Below are 13,518 nucleotides of genomic sequence, written 5' to 3'. Positions count from 1 at the left end.
AGACTCTTGTGTCTTCAGAGCATTCCTCTCAGGCTTTTGGCCCCTTTTCACCCACCCTCGAACAACTCCCACAGAAGGATCTTCCTGTTGAGCCTTTTCAATCTGGTTTTGAGTCAGTTGAGGCAGGGAGCCGGCATCAACGTTGGTCAGTTGACAGAACAATAGTGGAAGAGCTTCCTCTGGAGCCCCTAAGAAGGTAGCACAGCCCACTGATTGAGCAATCCTTCCTTGATGTCGATGACACATAGCTTTCACCTCTGGGGCTGGAACCTCAATCCAGGCTTCTTCTTCTTCATTCACCATCTGCCTGGGCAGGCGGGACAGAGCATCTGCATCGATGTTGGTGGCACCAGGTCGGTACTTCAGGCTGAAATCATATATAGCTAGCGCAGCGAGCCATCTATGGCCAGTAGCATCCAGCTTTGCTGTAGTCCTCACATAGGTCAGTGGATTGTTGTCAGTATGAACTTGGAAATGCACTCCATAGAGGTGGTCATGCAGCTTGTCCACCACAGCCCATTTCAAGGCCAAGAACTCCAGTTTATGTGCTGGGTAATTGTGCTCACTCGGAGACCATCCACGACTGATGTAGTAGACTGGCCGCAGGACGCCATAGTGTTCCTGGTATAAGACTGCTCCAAGTCCATCAAAAGAAGCATCCACATGAAGTACGTATGGCTTGTTGGGGTCTGCATAGGCCAGTACAGGTGCCTGGGTCAAGCAGGACTTGAGTTTCTCAAAGGCTTCATCACACTCTGATGTCCATCTCTCTCCGAAAGGCTCTTTCACCTTGAAGTAGGTTTTTGTTGCAGGTTTCTTGGAGCGAGCTGTCCCTCGAGGTGGGGGATACCCTTGAGTGAGGGCTGTCAATGGCTTTGCGATCTTGGAATATTGTGGCACAAATCTTCTGTAGTACCCGCTGAAACCTAGAAAAGATCTAAGCTCCCCCAATTTGGTGGGTTTGGGCCACTCCATCACAGCTTCTATTTTGGCTGGATCCGTGGAGATTCCTTCTCGGCTGACAATGTGTCCTACATATTTCACAGATTTCTGGCAGAACAGGCACTTGTCGAGGGATAGTTTTAACCCAGCTTCCTCTAGCCGGTCCAACACCTTAAATAACCTCAGGTTGTGCTCTTCCAAGGTGTGGCCAAATACAAATCAGATCATCCAGGTAAACCAGGACCTCACGAAAGTTCATGTCTCCCATCACCTTGTCCATACATCTCTGGAAAGTAGCAGGGGCACCGGTCACTCCTTGCGGCATCCGTTGAAACTCATAGAAACCGATAGGGCAAATGAAAGCAGTCTTCTCCTGATCCTCCTTGCTCATGGGTATCTAGTAATATCCACTCCGAAGATCTAACACAGAAAACCACTGGCTTCCCTGCAGGCAATCTAAAGCTTCGTCAATCTTGGGCACAGTATACTGATCAGGCACAGTGCGTTTGTTCAGGGTGCGATAATCCACACACATCCTAATAGCTCCATTCTTCTTCCGAGCGATCACTATCGGAGATGCGTATGGGCTGTTGGACTCTATTATGACTCCAGTGTCCAGTAAACCCCGTAAATGCTTTCGAACATCCTCCACATCGGTGGGAGCCAATCGTCGGGCTCTTTCTCGAAATGGCTTCTCATCAGTCAGCCGGATGTGATGCTCCACTCCTCTTGCAAGGCCCAGGTCCCAATCACCCAATGAGAAGGTTCCGGCACGCTTCATCATACCATTTATCACTGACTGCTTTTCCTCCTTCTTCAGATCACTACCTTCAAAACAGAGGTCAAAATGTTCAGGACGTAGTTCCTTCCTTTCCTCTTCCTCTTTCTTCTCATAAGCAGCCAAACAGACAGGATGGATTGTGAGGGCCTGCGAGTATCTATTACCTCCAATTTCGCGACACCACTGAGCAAGTGTACGGAATAGGTTGGCATTTGTCCCTACTATGGCAGGCACTGTTTCCCGGTCTTCATCAGTGTCTGGACAGACTAATGCAATGATGGGAACCTCTCTTTCCACCCCAGCTATAGTCTATGGGAATCGTAGTGTGACAGCCACGTATCCTTTGTAGGGGTAACTGTTTTCACTCAAACCCCAGACTACAAGTCCAGATAGGGGTTGCAAGGGCACGTCTGACAAGTATTTTCTGTACCACTTCTCAAAAATGATGGACACTTGTGAACCACTATCTAGTAATACAGTGCATGGCTGCCCATTGATACAGGCCGGTACATGTGGTGCTGGTCCTACGAGACCTTTAGGAAATTGCTCTGACTGGACAGGGTTAGATGGAGCAGTAGAATATACCTCTGATTTTGAAGGGGGGCCAGTATAGGACTCTACTGGCCCCCTTTCCCGTTTCCCGTCTGCCCCTTCTTGTTAGGTGGGGTGTCCTGAGATCTCTTCAAATTCCACCTCTTCGGACACTGGCGAGCCATATGATGGGTGCTCCCACAGACAAAACATTCTTCTGGCTTTGTATCTTCTACCAGACTGTGTTCATCACTTGCCACTTGCAAAGGCGGTCTTTGACTCTTGACAGCTGTCTCAACAATTTGCTTTAGCTGGTCAACCTTCAGAGCCTGGGCAGCTAGAAGTTGGGCAAGCTGTTCCCCTTGCCTCTCAATGACCTTCAAGAACTCTCCCTCTCAATGGCTGGATTCAAGATGTACAGGGGCAGCAGCCACTCGCTGGGTCACTTGTTCTCTGGCGGCCAGGAGAGCTTCCTCTTGTCTGACTTCTTTAAGCAACTGATGGAAAGAACGGGGAATCTGCCCTTTGTCGCAACACCTCAGTCGTTGAGCAATGGGATTGTGAGTCAGAGCTCCTCGGAGCACTTGTTCTAAACGACCCTGATCAACTTGTTCGGGCCTAAGTCCCCCCTTGGATACGACCCTATGCACCAATTTGTCCAATCGATAAAGATAATCTGACATCTTCTCACCAGAGTTTTGATAGGTGGTGCGGAGATGATAAAGGAGATCAGTGGCATCCTCTGGGGATTCAAAAGCATCTTCAAGAGCAGTCATGTAATCTTTAGAAGTTGTCTCTGACTGACTTCTCCAAGCAGCCTGCACCACTTCCATAGCAGGCCCCTTCAGACTCTCCACAATTCTCTGCTTCTTCACTGCATCAGTACACTGCCATTCTTCCAGATATTGCAGAGTAACATCCCTCCACGTGTCATACCCTTCTTCACCAGCTGGGACAGGAGTGACACCCGAGAAGGTTCTCAGACGACGGTAGGCCCCTTCAGGTTGCAATTTTGTAAACTGGGTGACTAACTTCTCCATGGCTGCCACTACCACGTCAACCATCATGGTTGTTTCTTCAGATTTGTCCCGAGTAGGAGTGGAAGGTAGACATCGACTAGATCTCCTAGGCTGTGAACTTGCACCCGAAGATGATGTCCCTGCTTCGGACCTCACAGGCCAGGTGATCTTCCAATGTGGTCCATGTTTTAATGGCACAGCTATGACAGATGGAAAGTATCCTTTATCCAGTGTCCCCTCAGTAGTGATTAGAGCTGCTGATAATGGACTCCCTTCATCAGTCCTTCTGTCAAACACTCTGGGATGGACAACTCCATGAACTTGCTTCACAATCTTCAGTTCTTCTTCATCCGGTACCTTGGAGAGTTCACCGCATACTGCAAAACTGTGTTCTTCAAGTATACTTCTTTCCCCACACCATGTGGACACTTGTGCTTCAGTTAAAGCCTCCATGTCAGCGATACCTGTCTTGATCGATCTCAGCAGTGCCTCCACTGTAACACCCCTTTAATTTGCCGCTGGGGCAGGGTGTTCGGTAGTTCTCACCTTGATATGACGCAGTGCCTCCACCCGAATCTTGCTAGGAGCTCTAGTGGAATGCAGAAGGGTCTTTGTCTTCTGCTAGGGGTTGACTCGGGAAACCCCTACCCACGCTCCGTACACACTCACAATAACTGAGGTTAGAAATCTTTACAGGTTTATTTGCAGGAGGATGACAATGGTAATTGCAGGGAAAAAGCAAATAACAGTGAAACGACAGGTAGTGTTATGCAGTATTCTACAAAAATGCAGGAGGGGCTCTTTGTAATAGACCTGAAGGTTAGGGGTAATGCTTCCTCTTTAACCTACACCACACACACTGCTGACTACTTACAATCTACCAACTAACAGCTGCAGCCTCACAATTGACACAGTCCCAAATTGGGGCCACAGTTGCCGTGGATGTCGGCGCGCTTGCAGTACGTTGGCGCGCTTGCAGTACGTTAGTGCACTTAAAGTAATGAAGGCAGTATTTCCCCAGGGCTGGTCCTATACAAACTCCCAGATAGTGCAGTCAAAAGTCCTCTCTAGCAAGGCCTTGTAATTTGCTCAAGCACACTTCTCAAACTGTAGAACTACAAGTCACAGCAATGTCCTACTCACTTCTGTCTGCAGCAGGTCTGTTCTCTTAGACTATTCCACACTGGGGCGTCTGGATTCAATGTCTGGGTGGGAGTTGGTACAGCAGGCAAAATCCTTCTTCGGTGTGGTAAACCTGGAAGGCCGCAGCTCCTACTAATGGTGCCTCCTGTCACTTTCTTAGACAGTCTCTCCTCACCCAGAGTTGCAGCTTCCCGCCTCCAAGATGACTCAGCTTCCTTCCACCCCTCCGTCCTGTTTCCTCCTCCCCCAGATTTGCAAGGCACCTTGGGAATTGTAGTATTCTCCAGTTCAACCAAAGAAGCAGCATCTGTAGAGGTGAATGTGGGTGGAACACTATAGATCGCTCCCAAAGCAGGTGTCACATATAGAAAACCGGGGTGATGGGATGATTATTGATGAGAAAGTCTGCGAGTTTATTGTCAATGAGGGAATTCTGTTGGTACGTTCTGATTTTGCCATGTATTATGGATGAGAAAGCAGAGGTGGGGTCATGTGGCAGGGGGCAGTATGTGTTAGAGTCACTAAGTTGTTGATTTATTTCCTTGATGTAGTATTTTTTGTCTAACACGACAATTGCGCCGCCTTTGTCGGCTGGGTTAATGATAATATTTTCATTGTGTTTTAATGAGAGGAGGGCCTTACGCTCATCTGGTGACCAATTGCTCTTCAGATGGAAGTTGCCTTTTTTGATATCAGAGACCACCTGTTGTATGTCATTGGAAACCAGGTCAATGAATGTTTCAGCCGGATGGTAATGGTGTGGTGGTTGGAAAGTGCTAGGTAGTTTGAGATTGAGTCCTGTCAGGTTAAATGCAGAAGGGTTGGTGGGTGTGTCAGCAGTAGAAGTGGTCTGGGAGGCGATTGGTGTTTTGGCCATGAAATGTGCTTTGAGGCGCACATTTCTAAAGAAGCGGTTTAGTTCCTGTTTGAGGTGAAACGTGCTAAAGGAGGGAGTTCGGCAGAAGGAAAATCCTTTTTGCAAAACAAGGGTTTCTAATGGGCTGAGGGTATAATTGGAAATATTAAAGACAATGTTCTCCCTACCTGGGATCATGTCATTACCCGGTGTGGGCGCCCGGGACCGGTGTCTGCCCCTCCTTGTCTGCCTCTTTTGGTACGTCTTGGCCCTAAAAAAGGAAGGGAACCTGAAGTGCTCTGGTCGCTGTCGGAGCCTGTCCTGTAGTTGCCAGTATATCTGAAATTTCGAGAGGGAAAAGCAGCCTGCCATTTGTAGACCCTTTTTTTATTATAATCTTCCTGATTGTGCAGGAATTTGTCCCGTTTTCATGTCTGTAGTGTTTCTTTGAACTCGGTAATGGTAGATTTGCACTTAGACTTGAGATCCTCAAGAGCAGTAGTGTTGTGAGTTTGTGCCAGTTGGTCTTCTATACTCTTAATGTTAGCATCAACACTGTCTAGTTCCTTTTGCAAGAAGTCGATTGTCAATAAAATGATTTCCAATGAGCACTTATCAAGGATAGCCTCAAAAGATTTACAATAATTGGGGTTATCGGAAAATAGAGTAGGCCTAAGGGAGACCCTCAGACCTCTCGGAATCCGTTGAACCTTGTGATACTCAGCAAGTGTTGCGGAATGTAGTTCAAGGGCCGCGTTCCTTTTCAACTCTCTGAGATAGTCCCTGGAACGGACCTCATCAGAGGGAATCGTGAGGAACTGAGTCCGAGCTGTTACCCTGGCAAGGATGGAGGCTGTCTGTTCATCATTAAATGAAGTTTTGATGAAGTTTGTGTTGGTCACGCCAGTCCTGTGACCATGGTCCATTTTTAATCAACTATAAAATGTAGAAGTCCTTATTAAACCGGACCTAAGAGTCCTTTACTGTAGTACAACTGTTGCAAATTTAGAGAAAATCAGGTTACTTTCCCATGCAATTAGTGTTTCATTGGTTCTCTCATTTTCTAACATTTTCTATATGAAAAATAACAAACTGTGGAAAATAACAAACGGAAAACACAGATACCTAACATTTTACAGTACAATATTTTCTGCTTTGAGCAACCTGGCAGCTGTTGCCCCCTGCGCCGTCCCCCACCAGGACCTCCTGGTGCCGACTGCCAGCATGCACCTCTCAAGGACCCGATGGCCCCTTTCCTGGAACAAAGGGTGGGAAGAGGTTCAACAAGGATGGTGCAATCTAATTTGGTAACTTTAGACATACAGGCTCCGGCCCCCTTAGCGCCACGTGCCTCTGGGGCACATTCTTGCATAATGCCCCGGCAGGCCACAGCGACGGCAGATGGGTACTATTTCAACTTCCTTGTCGCCAACAGAAATCTCCTCATCAGAAGTGGACTCCATTTCCATCTCCATGATTTCCAGCTCCATTTGAGCTCAAGCCGACAACCCCATCCTGTAGCCATTACCTCCATACTGTGGCAAATACTGTGGTACCCACGCAGCTTCTGGGGTACTGGAACCAGAGTCGCCTTCCATCACCCCCTCCGATTCTGATTCCAACTGGGTCAAGCTGGTCAGACATCTTGGGGTGGTCATCCCGTTCGGGGGTCGTAGGTTCCATGGCTGCGGGAGCGGGCGGCATCCCAGGTTCCACTGGGGCTGAAGGCAGAGGCAGCGGCGTACAAGTGCTGGTCAGGAGCAGGGCAGTCCGGATCCCTCAGCCGTGTCAGCCGGATCTGCAAAATCATCAGGGACTGGATCACCGCTTACCCGCTCCGCGCGCGGATCTTCACGCTTGCGTGCTTGCATTGCCATGATTGCTTGCTGCTCTCCCCTCTGCCGGGTCATTCTGGGCGCTGGGCCCTTGATGGCGCGGTTGCATTTTTCCGCCATCCTATCTCTGCGTTGTCCAGGAACAGTATGGCAGAGTCCTGGCATCCCTGCACACACCCTCGGTTTTCTCCCAGCACTCTTTCACGCGCTGTGGCCCTCTGGGAACTTCCGGTTCCTGTTACAGGCTGAAGACGAAGGGCGGGGCTTCGGCTTCGCGCCCTTTTGCAAGAAGATGGCATTTTTGGCATGAAAATAGCGGAAAAATAGCGGGCGACGCGGAAAAAAGGATTTTGGATCCCGACTTTCACTTTTCAAGGCGCACGTCTGCCAGGTTAGTAGGTCTTGCTCGCATCCTGTTCGTGACGCCAAGTTTTTCGAGGGTGTGCCACCCCCGTGACAGCCGACGGGCTGCTCGGACCCGGATCCGCAGTGGCTCGCGGGGTCTCCGGACCCGAGGCGGGGCCGCAGCCTCTCAAAATAAAAAGGGGGGATTTTTGTGTTTTGGGATAGTGTTTGTGACGCCACCCACGGTGTGTGGTAACGTGAGGACCTCCACTGCCGGTTTGGGGAGCCCGGAAATGCTGGTGCGTGGCAGCTGAAGTTGTTAACCCCTCCGTGGGCAGGGGAGTGGTGTTCCGGGGCCCGGTGATGGATGGCGCGGGGAACCCGTCGGGTGCAAGGGGGGTAATGTGTACTCACATCAAAGTCACTGACGCTGACACCAGGTAAACCAAACTCTTGAGCACTCTGTGGTCCTTGTACGGGCACACTGGGTCCGTGTCCTCTTGGTGCTGCTTGTTGACCTGAAGCCTTGTCCCTTGGCACTCTGTGTCCTACGTGTGGATCCCTTACACTTGAAGCGTTTCGGGTCCCACTCACCTGCGTGGCTAGCAGGGTGAGCTTGCTCTCAGGGTTCACGCTTGGGATTTTCTGGACGATTGGGAAGTCCTATCCCCCTCGTTGCGCTAGTACGCCGATTCTGGAGTGGGTGGGGAATGGTTCCTAAAGATTCCGTTCCCGTCGGGTGAATTACTGGGCTGCGTGAAGCTACTTCCCAGCCTAGAGTCTGCGTACCCCGTCGTGCCCTGGTCCCTGCCGGGTTGAAGCACAAGGCAGCCGGCCTGCTCTCTGTAGCAGCACCGTACTCCCTGCCACTACCCCCTGCGACAGGGGTTCCATCTCCTTCTGGCCAGGCCAACGTCTGGCACCTGGGACGGGTACAGGAGCCCAGGTCCATAGCATGACCTGGACTGTCACCGCTGTCTCTCCATCCACCTCCACTCTCTACAACTCACTCTCTGCACTGACAATTCTGCCCTCCTTCTACCAGCCCTCCATCTGGGTGGCCCTATTCCCCTCAGGCTGCCCAATGGGTGTTTGGTGGGTGTGGTGCAGAGTGTTCCTCCGGATTTGTGTACACCTGTTGATAGCAACACCAAAGTGACAGGACCTGTAACCAAGGAGCAGCGGGTACCATGGAGAAAGGCAGATTGCACGGCACCCTTGTGACGACCTGATAGGCCAGGGCGTCACACATACAAGGGAGAAATACCGCAACACTATGACCAGACAACATACTACCAATACATAGTGATCAAATACAGACTGTTACGCTCCTGGGATCCCGGCACCGCCCGTCACTCAGGTCCCTGGGCACCCTGGCCATGGCTGCTGCCCCTGTTCTCCCTCCTCTGCGTCCTCCGTGCTCCCCACCCGTCGGCCCCGACGTCCCGCTGCGTTCTGGGACTCAGCTACTGCTTCCCCTGCATCTCCTCCTCTCTCTTTCCTGTGTCCTGTGTTGATCTCCGGCTCGGACCTCGCGCATGCGCACTAGGGAGTGGGCACGCTCACTCACCTCTTCTTAAAGGGCCAGCATCACTGAAACAGGATATGGCTGATTACAGGTGCAAGGTATATAAGACCTTTTGCTTGTGGGCGGTGCCTTTTCAACGTGTTCTTGTAGTTATCTCTTGCACTAGATGTTCAGGTCCCTCTGTGCTTTGTACCCAGGTTAACCCTGTCTCTGCCCATAGTGTCCGACTGCCAACCGGAGTGTGTCCAGCCTGCCGCTTTCCAGGAGTTGCCCCGGTGACTATCAGCTGTGGATCCCATCATCTTCCGTCAGCCTGTACCAGTCACCGGTTCTGGATTCCATCTGGCCACATCAGCCTGCACTCCTCACTGGACCCGGACTCCGTCTGCTGTTTCCACTCGGCACCTGTACCCGGTTCCTGTCTTCCGTCCTGCCCACGGCTACCGTTGGACTAGTCGCTATATCCTGTACGGACATCTGAAGGACGCGAAACCCGAACTCGCTTGTGTCCCGGCTGCTGTGCATCTAGGCCCTCTGGGGAGGCCACCAGACAGTCCCTGTATAGGGGTTCGCTCCTGGTTGTCTCTCTGGGGGAGTCCGGTGCATGGTCCCGTAGATCCACCTCTGGACTGAACATTACACAGCCACATACAAGAGAGTAATACCACCACACCATAATTAGACCACGTAGTAACCGAATATTACCACAAACAAGGGGATAAATAACGCAACACTATGACCAGTCCACATAATGACCAAATAATACCACACACAGGAGATAAATGCCACCACACTGTGACCAGACCACATATTACTACACAGGGATGTATAATACTACAATAATGATCATGAATAAAAAACACTATACTAATAACGCTAATATTATCATCAGTGCCATTTTACACAGGAGCTCTGTTTATAGTGTACAGGTAATACAGTGATCACAAGTAACATTATACACAGGGGCTCTGTATATACTGTAGTGTATAATGTGTGTGTACATGTAATACACTGACTTACCAGTGACATCTCTAGCTGAAGTTATTCATCTTTGTTTTCCTCTTCATCCAGCACTGACCGCTATCACTTCTTCCTGCCATGACGCAACTCTGCAGAAAATAACACACAGTCACCTATAGCTGATCTCTCACAGAGCACATTCCAAACTTTATCACCAAGTTCTATACTATATCAGACTTTTGTTCCCCCATGGAGGCAGTATCCTCAAAATTAAGGTCCCCAATTGCTCCACAATGTCCCAATTTGCTTCATAATTTCCTCCATTGCCCCATAATGTCCCAATCAATATACTCCATGTTACCATTGCCCTAAAATGTCCCTCATTGACCCATAATGTGCCAATTTGCCCCATAATGTCCACATTACCCCATAATGCTTCTTATTCCACCACAATGTCCCAATTTACTCTAAAATGTCCCCCACTACCCTATAATTTCCAAATTTGCTTCCTAATGTCCCCATTTCCCCAAAATGTCCCAATTTGCTCCACAATGTCCCTCATTGCCCCAATATGTCCCAATTAGCTTCCTAATGTCCCCCATTTCCCCAAAATGTCCCAATTAGCTCCATAATGTCCCTCATTGCCCCACAATGTCCCAATTTGCTTCCTAATGTCCCCTATTTCCCCAAAATGTCTCAATTTGCTCCATAATGTCTCTCATTGCCCCACAATGTTCTAATTTATTCTATAATGTCCCCCATCTATATATATAATTGCCTTATTCTGTCTGTCTGTCTGTCTGTCATGCTCCAAAATTGTGTCACGGTGACAGTGTCACCGTGACATGTCCTTACGGTGACACAAAGCTGATTGGCCGCTGGGTTCGCCATGGCCCCGCCCCCCCACACGGATTGGCCTCTCGCCCCGGCACCCTGCAGGCATTGGCAACTCGCCCACGCCACGCCCCGCCCCCCTCACGCAATAGACGTTAGCTCTCGCCCCCACCCCCACCCCCCCTCACCCCCCGCCCCCCTCACGCAATAGACGTTAGCTCTCGCCCCCCCCCCCCCCACCCTCCCTGCATTGCCCGAACTGACACGAATCCCAGGTGAGTACTGTACTCCCCCCCCCTTTCCCCCCTCACCAACGGGAGCCCACATCAGCGTACGCCGCCGCCGTATGCTGGTGTTGCCTCCCGTGCGAGCGGGGGACGTGTTGCGCTGGTAACCATGCTTGCATAGTTACCAGTAAATAAAGGTCCTGCAGCGGCGCGACTTCCACACGCACAAACATAACAGCACACACACACGCATACACACACACATCAGATCGCACTCACTCTCACACACACCTCACACACACCTCACACACACATCGCATCCACATACTCACAGCATCCGGCGATATCGCTTGCTTCTCGGCCTCGATACTGTGCTGTGTGATCTTCCAGGACCTGACGGAGGATCACATGGCCAGAGGCATGTGGTATGTCCGGATGTTGTGAGTATCAGCGCGTATGTGCGATATCGTCAGTGTCTGTGTGTGTGAGTGTATGCGATCGGGTGTGTGTGAGTGTATGCGATCGGGTGTGTGTGAGTGTATGCGATCGGGTGTGTGTGAGTGGATGCGATCGGGTGTGTGTGAGTGGATGCGATCGGGTGTGTGTGAGTGTATGCGATCGGGTGTGTGTGAGTGTATGCGATCGGGTGTGTGTGAGTGTATGCGATCGGGTGTGTGTGAGTGTATGCGATCGGGTGTGTGTGAGTGTATGCGATCGGGTGTGTGTGAGTGGATGCGATCGGGTGTGTGTGAGTGGATGCGATCGGGTGTGTGTGAGTGGATGCGATCGGGTGTGTGAGTGTCGGCAGAGGAGCACGGCGTGCTGGAGGAGGCTGGGAGCAGAGAGGCTGATCATGGGGAAGGCTGGGAGGAGAGAGGCTGATGATGGGGGAGGCTGGGAGGGGGAGGCTGATGCTGGGGGAGGCTGGGACGAGGGAAGCTGATGCTGGTGGAGGCTGATGCTTGGGGAGGCTGATGCTGGGGGAGGCTGGAAGGATAGAGGCTAATGCTGGTGGAGGCTGATGCTTGGGGAGGCTGATGCTGGGGGAGACTGGGAGGGGAAGGCTGATGCTGAGGGAGGCTCGGAGGAAGGAGGCTGGGAGGAGAGAGGCTGATCCTGGGGAAGGCTGGGAACGGGAGGCTGATGCTGATGGAGGCTGGAAGGAGTGAGGCTGATGCTGGGGGAGGCTGGAAGGAAAGAGGCTGATGCTGGTGGAGGCTGATGCTTGGGGAGGCTGATGCTGGGGGAGACTGGGAGCGGAAGGCTGATGCTGAGGGAGGCTGGGAGGGGGAGGCTGGGAGGAAGCAGGCTGGGAGGAAGGAGGCTGGGAGGAGAGAGGCTGAACCTGGGGAAGGCTGGGAAGGGGAGGCTGATGCTGGGGGAGGCTGTAAGGAGAGAGGCTGAAGCTGGTGGAGGCTGATGCTTGGGGAGGCTGATGCTGGGGGAGACTGGGAGCGGAAGGCTGATGCTGAGGGAGGCTGGGAGGAAGGAGGCTGGGACGAGAGAGGCTGATCCTCGGGAAGGCTGGGAAGGGGAGGCTGATGCTGAGGGAAGCTGGAAGGAGAGAGGCTGATGCTGGGGGAGGCTGGAAGGAGAGAGGCTGAGGCTGGGAGGAGAGAGGCTGATGCTGGGGAAGGCTGATGCTGAGGGAGGCTGGGAGGGGAAAGCTGATGCTGGGGAAGGCTGGGAGGACGGAGGCTGGGAGGAGAGAGGCTGATCCTCGGGAAGGCTGGGAGAGGGAGGCTGATGCTGGAGGAGGCTGGAAGGAAAGAGGCTGATGCTGGCGGAGGCTGATGCTGGGGGAGGCTGGAAGGAGAGAGTCTGATGCTGGTGGAGGCTGATGCTTGGGGAGGCTGGGAGAGGGAGGCTGATGCTGAGGGAGGCTGGGAGAGGTAGGCTGAGAGAAGAGAAGCTGATGCTGGGGGAGGCTGATGCTGGGGGAGGCTGGGAGACGGAGGCTGATGCTGGGGGAGGGTGGGAGGAAGGAGGCTGGGAGGAGAGACGCTGATGCTGGGGAACGCTGGGAGGAGAGAGGCTGATGCTGGGGACAGAGAGGAGAGGCTGATGCTGGGAGGAGAGAGGCTCATGCTAGGATGAGAGAGGCTGATGCTGGGAGGAGAGAGGCTGATGCTGGGAGGAGAGAGGCTGATGCTCGGAGGAGAGAGGCTGATGCTGGGGGCAGAGAAGCTGATGCTGGGGGCAGAGAAGCTGATGCTGGGGAAGGCTGGGAGGAGAGAGGCTGATGCTGGGGACAGAGAGGAGAGGCTGATGCTGGGAGGAGAGAGGCTCATGCTAGGATGAGAGAGGCTGATGCTGGGAGGAGAGAGGCTGATGCTGGGAGGAGAGAAGCTGATGCTGGGGGCAGAGAAGCTGATGCTGGGGGCAGAGAGGCTGATGCTGGTGCAGCATGGGGGATGGAGCACGATGGGGGGTGCGCAGCATCGGGGATGGAGCATTATGGGGGGGTGCGCAGCATCGGGGATGGAGCACGATGGGGAGTTCACAGCATGGAGGATG

At 52.2% G+C, this 13,518-nt stretch overlaps 1 protein-coding gene and 1 long non-coding RNA gene across 4 annotated transcripts in view; one reads left to right on the top strand and one right to left on the bottom strand.

The window, feature by feature from the left end:
* Window positions 1-11,611, bottom strand: part of LOC142291444 (uncharacterized) — a 181,342-nt gene extending 169,731 nt beyond the window's left edge. For both annotated transcript variants that reach the window (XR_012750484.1, XR_012750483.1), the window contains exons 1-2: window positions 11,334-11,611; window positions 10,001-10,089 (exon numbers count right to left, since the gene is read on the bottom strand). This is a non-coding gene — a long non-coding RNA (uncharacterized LOC142291444). The remainder of the gene's footprint in view (window positions 1-10,000; window positions 10,090-11,333) is intronic.
* SMPDL3B (sphingomyelin phosphodiesterase acid like 3B) overlaps window positions 11,032-13,518 on the top strand; it is a 205,515-nt gene continuing 203,028 nt past the window's right edge. Inside the window, exon 1 of one of the 2 annotated variants that reach the window (XM_075335973.1) lies at window positions 11,032-11,049. The gene's annotated coding sequence lies outside the window, so the exon portion shown is untranslated. The remainder of the gene's footprint in view (window positions 11,050-13,518) is intronic. The other variant, XM_075335969.1, reaches the window with a different exon arrangement.

This window comes from Anomaloglossus baeobatrachus, chromosome 2 (genome assembly GCF_048569485.1).
Source record: "Anomaloglossus baeobatrachus isolate aAnoBae1 chromosome 2, aAnoBae1.hap1, whole genome shotgun sequence".
NCBI classification, from domain to species: Eukaryota; Metazoa; Chordata; class Amphibia; order Anura; family Aromobatidae; genus Anomaloglossus; species Anomaloglossus baeobatrachus.
Note: the sequence above shows the minus strand (reverse complement) of the source record. Positions and strands in the feature narration are given on the sequence as shown.